Source organism: Aedes albopictus, chromosome 2 (genome assembly GCF_035046485.1).
Source record: "Aedes albopictus strain Foshan chromosome 2, AalbF5, whole genome shotgun sequence".
Classification (NCBI taxonomy): domain Eukaryota; kingdom Metazoa; phylum Arthropoda; class Insecta; order Diptera; family Culicidae; genus Aedes; species Aedes albopictus.
In genome coordinates, this window is record NC_085137.1 from 501,628,971 (window position 1) to 501,647,025 (window position 18,055).

The window sequence follows — 18,055 nt, forward strand, 5'->3', positions numbered from 1 at the left end:
AAAAAACTAAATTTGTCGGCGAAGAATGCTCTCCAGAACATGAATCAAACTCATCAAGTTAGTTATCCAAACCATTGATTTCAGTTCACTTGCTTGTTATTTTTTTTCAATTTTCAACAATTTACGTTTTTTTGTGATACGTATAAAATATTTGACAGTTACGACTACCATTTATCCAGGAGTTTGGAAATTTGAACAACTTTAAGTACCATAGAGCACTGTAAGCCGCGGTTGCTAAGGAAGATTTTCTAAGTTTTTGACCTTTATTCTGAGATTCCTTAAGAGGTGCTCATCTGAGATTCCGTCAAAAGTTCTTGACAGGATTCTTCCTGGAAGTTCCCCCCGGATTCTTGTAGAAATTTCTGGAAAAATCCCGGAAAAAGTACCTGGTGAAATTATTGTAGGAATCCCAGAAGGAATATTTGAAGCAGAAGTAGCTCTTGAAGAAATCCCGAAAGAAGTTCCTGGAGGGATCTCAGAGAAGCTGAATACTGAATGAAGTTCTTGTCAGGGATCTTTTAGGATTCCTGGAAGGATTTCAGAAAGAGTTCCCAGAAGATACTCCGGTAAGAATCTCATATGAAATTCCAAGAATAAATCCAGGATTGTTGCATAGAGTTTTTGAAGGAATCTCAGTAAGAATTCCTGAAGCAATCTTCGAAAGAACTCCTGGAAGAATTCCGGGTGAAATTTCTAGAATTTCCAGGAATACCATCTGGAAGTAAAAAAAACCGGAGACATCCCAAAAGAAACTTTTAAGAGAATCTCGGATGAAATTCCTGGAGCATTCCCGGGACTTCTTGAGAAAATCCTTATGCCTTATGTATTTTTTAGCAATCCTGACGTTCTAAAAAACGTATTCTTTGATTTAAAAATAAAGTTTGAAATAAAAATTGTGATTTGATAGTACGTACAATTCGATACAATGCCGATTCGTTTATTAGCGGCTCTTTAGGTTGTTACAAATGAAAAATAGAACTATTCCTGGCCCACGCATTGTGCCATGCCATATCACGAACAAACAATAATGGAACTCTATAAATGTTCTACTTAATTTTTTACTTGGCCCGGCGAAAAATATCACGTGCACTGTGGAATACGTAGGTACCTAATAAGCTAATACAAGGTACTTTTATAGAGGTAGGAAGAAAAAAATGTTTAGGTAGATTTATAGGTATAGGTAGTTTTTTAGGTAACAATAGTAGCGGTAGGATTTTGGTATATAAGCGGGGTGAATGCGATGACTTCTTCAGTGGATAACTGACACTGAGGAGGATTACAAGTGGTAGTCGAAATACGCGTATCTGTCAAAGGATAAGCTACATAGGGCGGAATTAAAAGGTACGAAACTGATTACACTCATTCGAAGAGCTACATAGGGCGGGGTTTAGAGGGTTCGAAAAGTCGGTACAAGATCAAAATCGATGTCAAAACTTGTTTGACGTCTGACCTCCGTCGCATCGCAGCTCCTATATACAGAACGTTTGTGTAAGTATACGAGTGTTTCGTGACGTATTTTTCATCAGTTGCGTGTGCGTGCATTTGGATCAGTTGTCAGTTGCCCCAACGAACACGATTTGCTAATCAGGGCGCAGTCGTGATCCACCCAGCGAATCCGGACTGTAGTACGTACACTAAACGAAGCGGTGGTGTACGTACTATCGAGGTATGCCTGTAGTCGGATGGAACAACGACATATATTGTGCGTTTCACTAAAAACACAACTATGGCAACTATTTTCCAATTTTATTATTAATGTTATTCCTTTACATATTGAATGTTAACCACCACCTGACGATCTGTACGTTATAACTTTTTTCACAAATGTCGGATCGCTTTGCGACAGGGTTGGGAAATATCACGGAAATGTCATGGCAAAAATGCCGTGACATTTTCCAGTTCTACCATTTCCAGTGCAAATTTCTGCCCGTGAACCCAAACCTTTAATAATGCTAGTTAGACATGGTAAAATAACAACATCGTCGATACACATTTTTACTAGGGGCAAAAAATGAGAAAACATCTAAATGACATTTTTTTTTTGAATGAGTGTAATCAGTTTCGTACCTTTTAATTCCGCCCTATGTTGCTTATCCTTTGACAGATACGCGTATTTCGACTAACACTTGTAATCTTCCTCAGTGTCAGTTATCCACTTACAAGTGGTACATTACAAGTGGTAGTCGAAATACGCGTATCTGTCAAAGGATAAGCAACATAGGGCGGAATTAAAAGGTACGAAACTGATTACACTCATTCAAAGAGGGTATTCTGCTTAGAGGGTTCGAAATGTCGGTACAAGATCTGAATGACATTTTTGTGACATTTTACAACCCTGTTTTGCGGTCTTCAAGAAAGCTTTTGGGTAACTCTGCCGCCGCTCGGCCACGAAGGTGGTGATTTTCTGAAAGTCCTCCTCAAAAAAGTGAGAAAAATGCATTTTGTTAATCAATTTGATGGACCCCCCGTTAGTTAGAGCCACAACCATTTTTGCGGACCCCTCGATTTTAATCAATTGTTGGCTCATTTAAACCGTTATAACTCAAAAGTTTCTCCAAAAACCACTTCATAACAAAATGTTGTTGAACAGAGGAAAGATAGAGCTACTATTTACAATTATTAAAACATTGGTCGGCCATATTGATTTTGGCCGCCATCTTGGATTTTTATACCAAAACTGCTTTTTCACCATGTTGGCAACCACTGATTTTCAAAATTTTGGCTTCAATCGAAAGCGGGGACATTTTTACACAACATATCAAAAATTTAGAGATGTATCTTTTTCCTATCAAAAGTTATCTGCACTTTTGTTAATCATGACACGTTTTCTTCATACAATTCCATGCGCACCGGTAACGACACCCAACAGCATCAAAGAATACGCCTGCATGTATACTTGATGTATACACAACGGCACCTGCAGCCAAATTAGGGAAAATTGGAGGTTCGTTCCCGTTTTTAACTGTTTCTCAATGATGCGGAAATTGCCTTTTAAAGTTTTTTGGTGTTTTGAAAAGCTGAAACTTTCAACTTTTCATGAGTGGATTCAGATTTCAAATAAATGTTCGTAAACACTGTGAAATAACGCTGCATTCATGTAAACAACCGGCACCCCTGGCCCAGTGCGCTTAAGTGTCATGATTTACAGATTGCAGATAACTTTTGATAGGAAAAAGATACATCTCTATATTTTTAATATGTTGTGTAAAAATGTCCCAGCTTTCAATTGACGCAAAAATTTTGAAAATCGGCGGTTGCCAAGATGGTGAAAAAACAGTTTTGGTATAAAAATCCAAGATGGCGGCCAAAATCAAAATGGCCGACCCAACTTTTTATAACTGTAAATAGTAGCCCTATCTTTCCTCTTTTCAACAACATTTTGTTATGAAGTGGTTTTTGAAGAAACTTTTGAGTTATAACGGTTTAAATGAGCCAACAATTGATCAAAATCGAGGGGTCCGCAAAAATGGTTGTGGCTCTCACTAACGGGGGGTCCATCAAATTGATAAACCAAGTGCATTTTTCTTACTTTTTTGGGGGGGACTTTCAGAAAATCGTCACCCTAAACATTTTTGAAGACATGGTGTAAATAGTGGGACGGTCTCAACGAGAGTTACCCTTTTCGTTACATCCAAGGCGACATGTTAACATCAACTGTAAGTCTGTTCTGAAAAAAAAAATGTGATAAAGTATGTTTTCCCATAATAAATTCCTTCAATTTTCAATGTCAATGTGGAATGCAGGGACGCAACCAGTCACATCATATGGGTCGAAAAAACTTTGTTCCGAGTTGACACCTACAATCTAATAGTATTTTCCCATACAACGTTCATTCAGTCTAGTATCCATATTATGCAGAGAGTTCCCATTTTGACCCTACTTTATGAAATTTTTGAAAATATGTATATTTGCTATCAACTCATTCATCTTAGGTGACAGACGACGGAAGATGATATGAGGTTGGACTTTGTAGGCGACCTTCTAGGTGCTGATCTCTCTGAAGTTCTCACATTCCAAATGGTCGCCTTCCTTCTGAATGGAGCAGATTTCCCCTTCCTTCCACTCTTCCTGTAGCTGTTCGGTTTTCCAGATCCTGACAATCATCCGGTGCTGGTGATTGGCCGACTTTTGTGGATTCATCTTGATGAGCTCTGCTGCGATACCAGCGGCTTGGTTGGTTTTGAGCTGGTTAATGGCATCTTTGATTTCCCTCAGCTGCACTGACGTAGTTGTGTCTTCCATTGCAATGCATTGCCTTGGTCTTCCATGCACCCACATTCTCCACGCCATTCAGGAGCTCGTCGAAGGCCTGCTTCCACTTTTCAATCACCTGATGTGTGTCCGTCAGGAGGCTCCCATCTCTATCTCTGCAGATTTCAGCTCGCGGCATGAAGCCGTTTCGGGATGCGTTGAGCTCCAGGTAGAATTTCCGTGTTTCTTGAGAGCTGCGCATCAGTTCCAATTCCTCGCACTCTGCTTCTTCCGGGCGGCGTGTTTTTTTGTTTTCGAAAGATGCGGGTCTGCTGTTTACGCTACTGTTTGTAACGTTCCATGTTCTGCCTGGTTCATTGCTGCAGCATAACCGCCCGCGTTGCGTACTTCTCCTCTAAAATCGCTCTGCACTCCTCGTCGAACCATTTCGTCAACTCATGATTTTCTCAGCTGCGTCATTGATGGCTACTTTTACTGTACACCAGCAGTTCTCTAGAGGGGACACATTGAGCTCACCCACGTCTGATAATGGAACTTGCGATTCCATCTGCTGTGGTGATCTCTAGGTGTAACTATAAGGAAGATTGTGTTGAAAAAAGAAAACATGCTACGAATGGTCTTGTTCCTGGAGGCGACGAAATCGATGAGTCGTAGGCCGTTTCCGTTTGTCAACTGGTGAGCGCTGAACTTTTCAATCGTCGGTCTGAATTCCTACCTACGATCGTTTAGTTTTCCTATATGATGATCTTGATGTCGCGTTAAACTCGCGTTCGAGTTGTGCGTAGAATTTGTTCTTATTTGGAAGCAGTGATGACTCGGAGTAGGTATCTTTTAATTAAATTGAAAACATCGTACTCTATTCTACTCAAGTGAGTTAGGTACTTTTTTATTTGTTTGAAGCTTTTTTTTACTCATTGAAAAGCTGTGATATCTCTGAAAATTCATTATATGTTTACACCAAATGTAAACACCGCGTGTTATCGACCATCACGGATTTTGACCAAATTTTGTCGAAATGTTTGTTTGAATGGAGGAAGAAAAAATCCAAATGTTGGTGCCGATCGGATCACCCCTCGTCTTTGCCAATACACGAAAAATCCAAGTTTTGCTTCGTCAAATGAGTATATTTTGATTTCAAAAATTTTAATTCGATCAGACATTTTTCAATCCTCGAGGTCTTTTATGCCGTTCAGAGATACAGCGTTTTCAAGCTTGGGAATCGTTTTTCTCTAATATATCAAAATAGTTTAAATTACAAGTTTTGCTAAGAAAACATTATTCGATGCAATTGAAAGGTGATTTGGGCTGATTTAGACCAAGGTGTGTGAAAAAAATATGGCAGGGTTGCCAGTTTTTCAACTATGTGTAATGGATAAAATAGATAGTTAAAGTTTATACTAATTTTAATTGTTATTTATCTATTGAAACATTTTTTTTACGGAAGTGTTGCCAAATATAGCAATTTTGCTTCTTGTAAAAAACTGATTTTTATACATTTGATACTTTTGTATCAAACCTAAGGCCGTTACAAATACATATTGATTTCACTTTTTGTCCCACCACTCTTTGACTGGTCGAGGGGGGGGATAAAAATAATAAAGCATTTAATTTGAAAAATATTAAAAACTCATCGGAATTGTTAAAGAATTTTGAGCAAGACCTGAAATTTTGATAAATATTTTTTTATCTGCCCCCTCAAAATACAAAATCCAGCCAAAAATTTTTGAAGGGGGGGGAGACAAAAAGTCAAAATTAAATTTGTATCAGCCTAATCATTAAAAAATAACGATTTTTCATATCTGATTTTTAAACCAGGTGCAATTTCCTTTGGACTGTTTAGGACAGTGGTAAATAAAAGGACATGAAAAGAAAATACGAGAGTGTTACCAGTTCATCAAATATGGGTATATCAATATTTATATACATAAATTGAATATCTGTTTGCCAGTTTGTATGACCCTCATGGATTCAGAAACTGATGAACCGATTGGCGTGAAATTGTTCTGATAAAATAAAACGAACTCTTGAAGCGGGGCCGGATCATAATGTGAAGCATATATTCAAAACGAGTGTGTCGTTACATTTATTTCATCGAAAACTTGATTGTTTCAGATATTCACACATTACCCTCTGATTTCTTTATTTTGCTACACTGAAAGACGGCTTGCGGTAATGACCAGTATAAAGATGTTTTCAAATTTACCATGGTAAAACGTGATCATCGACCCACAAACGCTTCTTGAGTGTGTTTTGTTTCTTTTCATATCAACCGGTTCGATAGCCGAATGGTAGCCTGGTGATCTCAAGGTTCTAGGTTCAAATCCGGTGGCCAACAGACATGTTGAATTGAAACGAAACTCAGTCTGCACAAATTTAAGAGCATTATGTATTTAAATTGACCATGCAGAATTGCAATTTCAACCGCAAGCCATCTTTCAGTGTACAGACTTCGTCCGCTGCACCTTTTGTGTGTTTTTTTGTGCTATTTTTTTGAACAGCGATTCCGAAATTGGGCTGGAAACTGTTTTCCTTATGATTGAATCGGCATCAGAAGGAGCTGCGGCATGTATATCTCTTATACCCCGAATAGCAAGAGAATAGATAATACTACTTCAGTAATATCCTTCAAAATCTCCTTCTCTTTCTTGGATTTTATAATAGGAACAAAAATTCAATTTAGCAAGCAATTATCTAATACTCATTCTTAATGTGTTTAGGTGCATGGATAGTTACACCTTGTACGCACACCCGGGTTGTTAGTCCTTTAAATGTGCCATCTAATCCGTGGCTTGGTCCTTTTCATGTGCTGTAAACAATGCAACTCTACGGGAACTCCAAAAACCTTTTCCTAAAACTTTTGCTTTAAAACTAACTTTTGAGCTCCATGAAGATTCGTTTCTGATGAACCCCTGACCCCTATCCCCTCCTCCCACAAGGATTTCTGGATTTCTGGAGATTCGTTTTATGATTTGGCATGTTGTCCTCCTTCAAGATTGCGGCTCTGCTATGGCTTCTACCGTGCGAGCCTTTACTTTTAAGTTATTTTTATATCGTTATATGAAAAGATAAAGAGGTTTTGTGCCTCTTTGAGAAAGATTTCGTTTTTGTAATGTCGAAATCACTCAAAGGGGTTTTCCCTCTTTCAAAATTTGAAGTTAAAATAAACAATAACAATAACAATAACTTTTGAGCTCTTTTTGCATCCTCGCTGATTCGCTCTCTTTATTGTTGTCAAAAAAAGAAGAACAAGACAACTCTACTTTGATAGTTCAATGCTGGAAGCCAAAAATGAGTAAGTGACATAGTACCGATAGTTGAACTGGCGGTTGAGTAAAAAGAACTGCTACTCTGAGTAATCTGTCTGTATGCGAGTTAATTGAAATTACCCCGTTGGGTGTATTGAACTCACTTTTTGGAACTTTTCTTTTTCCGTGCAAGTTTAAAACAATGGATGAATAGAGAAAAAAAATTAATAGCAACTTGTACGCTAAGGCACAACATGTTATCCAGAAAGCATTTCGTAATTCTGAAACACGAATAAATTTAAGTGTACATTTGAATTCACCACTGGCCTTATTAAAGGTTTGTCCAAAGAATAAAAAGTTACACACCAAACGAAAACTGTCAAGGTTCATTGTTGCCAATAGTAATACTATTGTAAAAAAGGAATTTATGATCCTTGCTTGATAATTTGATTTGATACAAAAGTTCTCATGTAGATTTTTACAATAAAATTAAAAAGTTTGCCAACACTTTCGTCATCCTTAATGTTTACATAGGTAGAATTTCAATTGAAATAAGGATTATAATACATACATTTTAAACTTAAGCTATTTATTGTTATCCATTCTAATAAATCCAAAATTGATAAACTGGCAACACTGTCATATTATTGTTTTTACATAGTTTTCTATTCTCCTTGGTCTAAATCAGCCCAAATCACCTTTCAATTGCATCGAATAATGTTTTCTTAGCGAAACTTGTAAGTTGAACTTATTTGATATATTAGAGGAAAACGGCTTCCAAGCTTAACAACGCAGTAGCTCTGGAACGGCCAAAAAGACCTCGGGGAGTTAAGCTCTTTCGACTGGAAAATGTCAGAGAACACGATGGAATCAAAATTTTTGAAATCAAAATACCTACTCATTTGACGAAAAATCGATTTTAAATTTTAAAATTGAAAAATAACATGTTTGGCAACACTGTATCGAAAAAATAATATTTTTCCTGGATTCATCTAACAATTTTCTTCAAAAAAGCCGAAGGTCAAAAATGTGTAAATGTTTCAGTTTCAAAGCTATGTATAAATTAAGGAAAGGAAGGAAAAACTTAGATTTTTCGTGTATTGGCAAATACGAGGGGTGCTGCCACGGGCCGAGGGGTGATCCGATCGGAACCAAAATTTAGGATTTATTCTTCCTCTATTTAAGCAAACATTCCAACACAATTTGGTCAAAATCCGTGATAGTAGAAAACACGTTTCTACTTTTTCTCGGTCACTTCATATGGAATGACCCATATACAAACTTGGCATACACAGATCGAAAAAAGAGTGTAAAATTCTGTGACATATGATGCACATGATTGGAGCGTGGGATATCATAGAAGTTCACATGACATATCATGTAAAGTTCATGAAATATCATGTAAACTTCCATTATATGTCATGTAATTCAGCATGACTCTGAGAGTTTACATGACATATAATACAAATTTACATGATTTATCATGTAAACCATAATAACACTAAGTTTACATGACTAAAATGAAGTTTACATGACATGTAAATCTCACTATTTTTATCTGTGTATATAACAAACTTATGCGTTTTTAGATGCTTAAAAAGTGCTCAGAACAAAGTATTGCCAAAAATCAACTCATGAAATTATATTATAGTAAAACTCAAGCTAATTAAACTAGTCTTTGTTAGATATCTGACATCTGATTACCGGGGCGTTTTATTCGGAATTCCCTTTATGTATAAAAAAAACGTGAGAAGTGGGAAAAGTAAAAAAAAAAAGATCATTCTTCTTACGCACCTTCGCTGATTCGGATGATGGAAGTTTTCTGTTGTGCGCGTTGCAGTTGCGTTCACACTCTCTGGTCCCAACTCTGCGTCTGCATCCACCTCCGCCTTCACTCACCAAACCAGCCAGCGGCGTAAACCATCCCGCGCAAATGGGGTGGTCTGGGTTCGGCACCGTCGTCGTCGTCGTCATCGTAATGGTTTTCGGTGGTGTCGTGAAAGAAAGCTTAAGAAGGGCTACAAGAGCAAAAAATCGCGCAAATCAGTTATGCATGCATAATGCCTAAAAAGGAATAACCCCCCACGAGCTGTGGCCGCCTCCAGCCCTTCGTGGTACCTGGGACTGGTACTGCTGGAACTCCATGATTATACCTACATGCTTTTGCCCTGAAGGTAGATTTTCTGTGATAAGCCAAAGTGCACTTCGGTTACATTTCATTTTGATAATCCGTTAAATGGGGAACGTTGGATTAATGGTTAATGTGTACACTCCGATGTATAACACCAATATCGAATATTTCTCACAGGTCCGGGGGCATTCAGACAAAGTAGTACTTGTGACAAGATTGGTCTAAAGTAGTAGGTTTTTCTGATATCTCGAAACCATGGTGGTCTAGTGGCTAGCGCTTCTGATTCATATGCAGAAAGTCCTGAGTCCCTGACTCGTCCCTTTCCTCCTACTTTGTATCTTTCTATCTACTTTCTACTGAGAGAGTATCTTTTCTTTACTTATACATCTCATGTACCTATAAACGTATGCTCACTAGTGTGGGTCATCGGAACCCTTTTTCTCAGATCAAAGCTTTTTTGGTTCCGTTTCGGGTCCTGAGTATCTGTGCAAAATTTCAGGACGATCGGTTGCGTCTACACTTTGCGCATTGCAATTGAAATTTGTATGGGGTTTTGTATGGGAAAACGTACTTTTTTGCATTTTTGTCATAAGTTGAAAAAGTTTGTCTGAAACTTTTTAATCGATACTATTAAATGATAGCCTAGGATGTTCTGAAAAACTTTGTTGAAGACCGCAAAGCGATCCGATGCTTGTGAAAATAGTTATAACCAACGAATCGCATGCATGTGTTTATGTTTTAACATGTAAAGGAATAACAATAACAACAAAAACATGCTGTTTCGCCAAGCAATGCCAACGCTATAACTTTTTTCATAAGCATCAGATCACTTCGCGGTCTTCAACAATGTGTTTCAGGACAACCTATGCTATGTTTTCACTTTATCGGTTATATGCTTTTAGCAAGAATTGAGCTTGTTATGACAGAAATGTAAAAAAGTGTGTTTTCCCATGTAAAACCTCATACAAACTTCGAACGCAATGCGCAAAACGTAGACATAACCGATCGTGCCCAAATTTTGCACACTTATTTGGGTCCTGAAATGGGATCAAAAAAGCATTGATCTGATGGGATACCATTGAATTTTTCATTTTTTCATATAAACGATGACCCACTCTAATGCTGATAGCAGTCTTCAAGGTGCAGCCCCGCGCGGATGTGTAGCCGTGCTCACACTCTCCAATGAACATTAGCTTCGAGTTCATGCATGCACACGTCGGGATGAACATGCACTCGAGCTCAAGCTCAATGCTCATGTTTTGCACCGCGCTCGCAGCGGCGCTCACAGCCGCGCTGAAAACATCGGTGTTTGCAGCTTCGCACTCGTTTCGGTTTTGCACTGCGGTCAAGCTGGGTAAGCTGAGAAATAAATGTTCTAACGGTTCAATGCCACATTTGCAGATGCTGTCGTCACAGTTGTTGATGGCGTGATTCACCGGTGATGATAAATTCTTTTTTTTTTCTGGTCCACTTCGATTAAGTATGGGTTGTTTTTTATATTTAATAAACACATTGCTGGTCGCCATGACGTATTTTAGGCCTCCAAAGGGCGGCTGGGTTAAAATATTGTAAGTTTTTCAGTTGGGTCAAAAAAAGCTTGCGAATTAAATTTTTATATTAAGCAACATTTGTAGTGCTGAAGGTCGCTGTCGATAGTACGTACTAGAGTTGTTTTAGGAAAATTACAATTTGTCGCATCAACTCGGGAACATTTCGTTTTTTTTTTTTGAATTTTTATTTACGTGTATTTTACCTTAGGCTAATTGTACACTTACGGAACATTTCGGTCCTTCATAGCGTTCCAAAATAACCGTGGGGGAGGGGCGTTCATAAAGCACGTAAACTTCTAGATAAGAGGGGAGGGACAGGGGACTAGCCAAAGTATACGCTTAATTCAAAAAAAAATTTCAAGTGTTTGTGTGATCAAAAGTCGACGGGGGGAGCAGGGGTTTCTGAAATCACCAACCTGCAAAACATGAGTGGCAGCATCCATTTATTACGTAACGCTAAAATTGACATTTTTCGACCCCCCTCCCCCCTCCGTAACGCTTTTTTGTATGAAAACCCCGAAATTTTTGTATGGGCTGTAACGCTCGGCCGTACTCCCCCCCTCCCCCTAGAGCGTTACGTAATTTGTGGACGGCGCCAATGCAAATTTTTATGTCTTCACGGTCCGCATGATGATTTGTATGGGTTACCGTTGGGGAAAATGTTGGTAAAAATGAAGAAAAGTCAAATTTTAACCACAAGATGAAACATGAACCATGTTGATCTCTCCACGTATCCTCTGGCGTCACTCGCTAGCATAGCGCGGTCACCAAAAGTACGTGTTGAAGGTAATTGTTGCAGTGATTGTGGTCTACAAAAGACTGTAGACGACAGTAAAAACGGAACTGGTTAGCACAGCATGAATCATAACACCTAGCTTTGATTAGCTGTCAACGGGGCTGTCCATAAACCACGTGGTCATTTTTTTGGGACTTTGCAACCACCCCCCCATCCCCCCCCGCGCCCGCGTGGTCATCAGTCCATACAAAAAAATGTATTTGTCCATACAAAATGGTCATTGGCCGAATCTCTGTAGGAATCTCGGATGAAATCATAACTTGAAAAAAATCTCTGGAACGAAGAAGCAATTTTTTTTGGGACTACATTAACTTACACAAATGATTTCATCCCAGCGTCACATGTTTGGGGATGTCTTTTAAAATTTACTTAAAAAAATACACAACTTTGGCAACCAGTTTCACTGCAATTACCATGAGTAGCAGTTTTAGCAGTAATCATATCACTCCGTCATGGGGTGACATTTTTTCGAGAATTAGCAAAGAACACTAGGATGTAACATTTTATTACAGATCTGTTTCTCTAGGCGGCTATTTCGCGCGTACGAATGTGGCCGCATGCGGGTAAAAGCATTGTGGATTTACTATCTACTGGCTATTCCACCGGTCACTTCAGTAGGGCCTCCAATGTAGCCGTTTAATAAAAAGAGGGACTTAAAAATGAGCTTTAACATTTTTTGTTGCGCGATTATTTGTTGACACCAGCTACTCAATAACGTTATTTTTCGAAAATTAAGTTGACTTTAATATTATAAGAATCGAAATAAAATCTACTTTGGCGACTACTTTTGGTCGCAGTCAAAGATACGCGCGAGGTAGTCGCCTAAGGCAACAGACCTGGTTTTCAAATTTTTCATCAAAGTGTTCTTTGATATTTCATGAAAAAAGTTCACCACGTGGCCGGATAATGTGATAACGTTGTATTTGCACCGCGATTGAATTTCCAAGACCTGGAAAAGTAGTCGCCATAAATGTGTTTTTCATGCAACGCACAATATGAAAACGGCTTGTTTGGAACGGTTGCTTAAGGCGAAAATGGTTCCATTTTTTTTACATTTTTGTTTTTTATGTTTAATGAAATAACGAAGCAATATTATCAAAATCGGTTTTCGTACACATGTACAATAAGGATCAAGGTATCTCCTGAAATTTTTTCGTCGTGGAGAATGTTTTTCGTTGCTGCAAAAACAATTTTTAAACAAAATTTCACAAAAAAAGGTTGATCCATAGTCTACATGCCCAGAGGTGGGCACATTTGCCGTTAACCGTTAACGCATTTTAGATGAACATTTGCCTCTATTTCCATAAAGGCCACTTCAAAGTTCTCTATCAATGTTCTCCAATCTGCAAGTTAGGTATACCTTTCTATTGAAATGAAAAAAGTTCAATTTGAAGTTTGAAGTTTTTGAGTTATTGTAATCTAACGGTTTACGAATAGTTGTTGTTAACCGTTAACCGTTAAATTGCGTTCACCATTCAATAACTCGAAAGCCCTTAAATCGAACTTTTTCCACCTCAATAGAAAGGTACACCTTACTTTCTTACCAAATTGAAGAACATTAATAGTAAACTTTTAAGAGGCAAATGTTCGTCCAAAATGCGTTAACGGTTAACGATAAGTGTGCCCACCTCTGTACATGTGTACGAAATCCGATTTTGAAAAAAATATTGCTTCGTTATGTAATAAAAAATCAAAAATCAAAAAAATGAAGACATGGAAGCATGTCTGTTTCGCCTTAAGTACAAGTTTATTTTGATTAGCATATTAACCACTTGAAATGAGACCAACAAGCAACGTTTGACTTCAAACGATATTGTTTTTAAAAAAGTGTTGGATGGTTAGGCGTAGAAATGTGTTACTTTGTTAAATTATTTAGCCGTTTTCAAGTAACGCGAAATTTGTGCGTTACGTAATGTATACATGACGCCAAAAGATATTAACTGAACTAATTTTAATTACACAGGGCCCACATAGCCGAGGCGGTAAACGCACGGGTATTCAGCATGACCATGCTGAGGGTGGCGGGTTCGATTCCCGGTCGGTCCAGGATCTTTTCGTAAAAGGAAATTTCCTTGACTTCCTTGGGCATAGAGTATCTTCGTGCCTGCCACACGATATACACATGCAAAAATGGTCATTGGCAGAGGAAGCTCTCAGTTAATAACTGTGGAAGTGCTCATAGAACACTAAGCTGAGAAGCAGGCTTTGTCCCAGTGAGGACGTTACGCCAAGAAGAGGAGAGGAGGAATTTTAATTATAAAATGGCAATGCAAACTAGAACACTTTTTTTCTCTTGCTCAAAATTGATTGGATAAAATCGGATAAAAAAGCCAGCAAAACCGGGAGTAGACTAAATCGGTGATTTACAATATCTGGTCACCACTGTATGACACTGCGATCGAAGATCTTATCTATTTTTCTGATGCATACGAAAACACTTGGGATGTGATATTCATATAGATATGATTTAAAAGCTTAACCCTCATGCGATCGCGGTGTTGTATTTTGTACAACAAATTGAAAAAAATCTCGCTTTTTGCACTCACCTGGTGGCCAGCCGCACGAGTTACGGAAGGATAAGTTAATTAATTAGGGGGGCATTTAGCCACAGCTATGAAAGCGTGGGAATTCAGCCACATTGAACTGGCTGAGAAGCAGGCCTTGTTCCAGCAGATACGTTAAAAAAAGAGTTCCGTCTATTACCAAAAATAATCAGAATAATCTCAAAATGAACCATACGGATCCTAACGATCCTAACGAATAGTCGACGAACAACTTAGTTATCAATAACAAAATGGGTATAGGACTATATTTTTAAAATGGGGATCTGTAAAGGAATATTGTGTCCATGTACTGGTATTTAGATAAGATCATGGTGATGATATTGCAAGCCTTACTGTGTCGGCATGGTAATCGGCGGCAGCGTGAAAACCATGCGGCTAAAGAGCAACAGCAACAAACCCAGGAATCAACTGCGGCATATCAAATTTAGTCACTAAAAAATAGTAAACATTGTTCTCGATCACTTGAGAAACCGTACACCGGTGTCACGCAGGCAACGGCAACCCACCTAGCTTTGCCACCGCGCACCGCCTGCCGAAGAACGACAAACACAAGCTGGCTAGTAGGCTCGCACACACAGCTTAAACACTAGGCTTGAGCCTGAGTTTTGCGCTTGAGCTCGAGCCTGAGCTCGAGCGCGCCGTGTTCATTTTTTCCTTGCCTGCTCGATGCTCTCGACAAACACGAACATGAGAGAGAATGCGCGCTCGGGATGAACGCGCACTTGCAAAATTGAGCTCAGGCTCAACGCGGCTCGTGTTTTTGGGAAGACTGGCCTGATAGCCATCACCAGAATCGGATTGAAAAAGTCGTTTCCCTTCTTTTCTACTTTCACAACACAGTGTAAATCTATCATATAACGCCTACAAGTTTATGCAAGCAAGCGAATTGTGCCGCTTCACAGCAATCTTCACACAATCTATCACTTTACTCCTGGCATTCACTCACCAATGCGTGAACACCTATGCCAAAAATAACCATTTCCCAACAACACTCCGACATGAGCATGAGCTTGTGTAATTGCTGTTAGCAACAAGCGATTGCAATCTCATCACTTCCCTCTCCTTCTCCACATGGACCTGCAACCTGACATAGCAGACGCCGTTCTCGCCTTAAAATAGAAGATCAGCAATACTCTCACATACATCTATCATACTTCTCTCAAGATTTCTTATAACTTCCTCACCAAGAATTGTACTATATTTCTGATATATTTGATATACGCCTTATACATACTTGGTGTGTACTCAACTGATTGAATTCCAAAATTTGTAGCAAATTCCATGAAAAGGTCATTGTAATGCTTCGGCAGACTACTGACAAAATGTGTGATAAATTATTTTCAGTGCTGTCATGGTAAAATCAAAGCTAGTTAGTCAAGGTTCCCTGATTTCAGCGCCCCTTCGTTGGTACATTCTCATGTATGAACTCCTAGAAGTATATCTGAAGGAACCACTTAAGCAATTCCCTAAGAAACTGCTGAAGGAATCTGTGGAACAACCTTTGAAGAAATCCCTGCTGAAATGTCTAAAGTTATTCTAGGAATATTAAAGAGGTCCCTAAAGATATTTTCGAAAGTATCACTGAAGAAATTACAGAAGGAAGACAATATCTGAAAAAACTGAAAGAATATTTGAAAATGAAACAGGAATATTTTAAGAATTCATTGATGAGTTTTCTGAATACTCATACTTGAAGAAATACCAGGAAACCCCTGATAGAATAGAGTAATGCGGGGCAAAAGTTCGCACCTAACAGACTTCACAAAATAACTATTAAAAGAAAAGAAAATATTATCGTTTTTCTTCGTTAAATGGGTCCTTATCATATTGCCTTCAAAACGTAGTACTAGATTTTTTCGCGTTCTTTTTGTAGTTTTAGTAATTTAATATTTAAAACAAGTACTCCAATGCGAACTTTTGCCCCATAGTGGGGGCAAAAGTTCGCATTATGCGGGGCAAAAGTTCGCACCTTGTACTGGATAGTTTATTGGTGTGATGCTCATTTATATCATGTTAATTCATGTTCGTCTTTCTACACTAGCCATGAAATATGTTTCTTTCTGTTCTTAGCATTACGGCCCAACTGGAATACGACCTGATGTTCAGCTTTTGTATAGAATGTATTTTATGAAGACTTCCACAACTATAAACTAAGAGCTGTCTTTTCCAGCGTTACTTGTCAAAATACATTGTGGGGTTATCATAGAGATACGTGTTGCACAAAATACACGGAAAAAAAATCAAATATACAGAAAACTGTTGAACGGGATCGTAATTCAATCTTATCCCCGTAATTATGGTGATAAATAATAACTGTGAATTTATAAACTAAGCTATGAAAAACCCCGGTAAAATAGATGCACAAAAGACCTTCAGAAACATACGAAAAACACGACGAGGATGACGAAGAGAATGTTTTAGCCATTCTTCATTTCTTGATTTAGATGGGTGAACATAAGGTTTGTTCTATATGGATCATCACCGTTGTTGATTATGTTGGGGGTTTGTTCATCGGCTTTTTTCGGTGAAAATGATTAAAATTCAGCATTTTCCGAACGTTTCGTGTGGATGACCGAAAACAGTAGTAGGTCGAAACGTTCGGAAAATGCTGAATTTTAATCATTTTCACCGAAAAAAGCCGATGAACAAACCCCCAACATGAACATAAGGTTTGCCTAACAATCAATCTTCTCACAAAACTAAATTCAAACCCTCTGTCGCAACGATTTCAGGGTGCATACTACATATATTATACGTATATAGTAGTTTCTAAACGAAATCATCATTGCTCCAAAGATTCTGTAATTATATTGATGTACTAGATTCAGAGATCTAGTGCGAACTTTTGCCCCATAGCTACTGCGAACTTTTGCCCCACTGTCGAGGTTTTAGCAATGTCCCTTTATAGAAGAAGCACTAGTACATAGGTTCCCAAACTTTCAGGAGCGCGACCCCCTTTAGCCAGCAGACGTACTTTTCGCAACCCCCCATAGAAATTCTCTCATTTGTTGTCCGTTACAGAAAAGATATTCGACTGTCCCTCGCGACCCCCTGGATTGAGGCCAGCGACCCCCCTGGGGGGTCGCGACCCACAGTTTGGGAAACCATGCACTAGTAGTTTATTGTTTATTCGAATGCACCTCGCGAACTACTATGGAATAACGATTCTCCGACATCAAGAGGTTATGAGATTCTTCTTCTTCCTTTTACTACAAATTCTTATTCCAAAAGGTCCAAAAATTCTATCAAAACACCTAGAAACACATTTTTTTGCATAGCTCTGCCAAACCATAACGAAATCGTTCCAATTTTTATTGACGAGTAACTGACCAGATTATGTGTCGAACCCATACAAATTTGTTTGGGTTCTTAACTCGTGCTCAGAAAAAGACCCACTGCGAACTTTTGCCCCGTGCGAACTTTTGCCCCGCATTACTCTACCTAACAAAACCTCTTGAGATATTTTTGGAAAAAAAAATCCTGTAGAAATCCCCGAATAAAAATCCTAAACAATTCATTTTATGAATTCCCGGGAATTCCATAGAAAAATTACTAGA